The 1354-nt window shown below is 36.8% G+C and overlaps 1 non-coding gene across 1 annotated transcript; it reads right to left on the bottom strand.

Moving 5' to 3' along the window:
- Window positions 1-982: 982 nt before the first annotated feature.
- On the bottom strand, window positions 983-1035 carry LOC129840034 (U7 small nuclear RNA). Its single transcript, XR_008757153.1, has one exon. It is a non-coding gene; the product is annotated as a U7 small nuclear RNA (small nuclear RNA).
- Window positions 1036-1354: the final 319 nt, after the last annotated feature.

Below are 1354 nucleotides of genomic sequence, written 5' to 3' on the forward strand. Positions count from 1 at the left end.
CACTTGCAGCTCTGGCAAAGTAAAGGAGGCAACAATGTGATTCTCACTCTATAGTGGCCTTCCAATATCTTGCTGACGACAAAGTTTTAATTCCGAGGTAATTTAGTATTTTGAATCACTTTTAATGATGCTGAATGACTGACTAACCAAATAACACTTACTAAGAAATATGTTGTTTACTAAGGGAATAACATTAGAGCACTAGCCTATTATCACTTCTACTCTGCCCCCCCTTGAAAGTATCAGGTTACCTTGCAGTGTATTGATCGAGATAATCCTATTTTTTAAGCAGGATGTCTTATTACTTACGCCATTAATATAGCATTAAGCCCCAGGGGTTACAGTTCCTCCAGTTCCACCCATATGGTCTTTGGGTGCTGCTGCTTTCTGCCTTGAGTGGGTACCATAAGTTACAATGGTGGTTTCTTGGCATGCTCAGGGTGCGTCCCAAAATGCACCCTATTCCCTGTATAGTGCACTACTTTTAAACAGCCGTAAGGGAATATTTTGTGTACTAAATAGGGAATAGGGTGCCATTTGGGAAGCAAACTCACTATAAAAATTTAGGAAAAAATGATCCCACACCGGCATTTTATAGTCAGCTGCTGCTTACGAGACAACTTGGTCACCCATAGACATTCACATAAAGCCAGCAATTCATGGATGTTAAACACACCTGGATTGCCTACCAATAGGAAAAACTTTGACTGACTAATTGATATTATGAAGAGATCTGCCCACATGAAAGAAATACTATGGTACAAATGCTGTAGTATTACTATGTTTATATACTATAATATTCACTGTAATGTTTTTGTGGAATTTACTGTAGTGTTTTTGAGCCAAAAAACACATGACTGTAGTATACTGTAGTGTTTTGCGGACATGACTGTAGTATACTATAGTATTTACTGTAGTGTTTTTGTGGACATGACTGTAATATTTACTATAGTGTTTTTGTTGTATTATCTTTGACAGAAGTGTGGGCTTTCTCCTTGAAGAAACCTACTAGACAAATAATAAAAGAGCACATTTTCCCTAACTTTTAAGTAGGTAGGACTGGAGTTTGAATGGATAGGTTCATAGGTTCTACTCTTTTCTATAACCTGTGCGGAACTCAATATACAGTATGGTTTTACTTGGCATGTAAGTTTCTCACTAATGGGTAGCACAAATTGGGATAAGGAGAGGGGAATGGGCAGGGCATATGCACATTTAAATTAGAATACCAATACACTTTGTAGTATAGTATTCCCTACAGTATACCACATAAATCTATAGAAAGTACTGTAGTATCCTATAGTAAACTATATTATTTTTCATGTGGATATGAGGATGTTAACCATGATTTATT

Source organism: Salvelinus fontinalis, chromosome 40, assembly GCF_029448725.1.
Source record: "Salvelinus fontinalis isolate EN_2023a chromosome 40, ASM2944872v1, whole genome shotgun sequence".
Classification (NCBI taxonomy): domain Eukaryota; kingdom Metazoa; phylum Chordata; class Actinopteri; order Salmoniformes; family Salmonidae; genus Salvelinus; species Salvelinus fontinalis.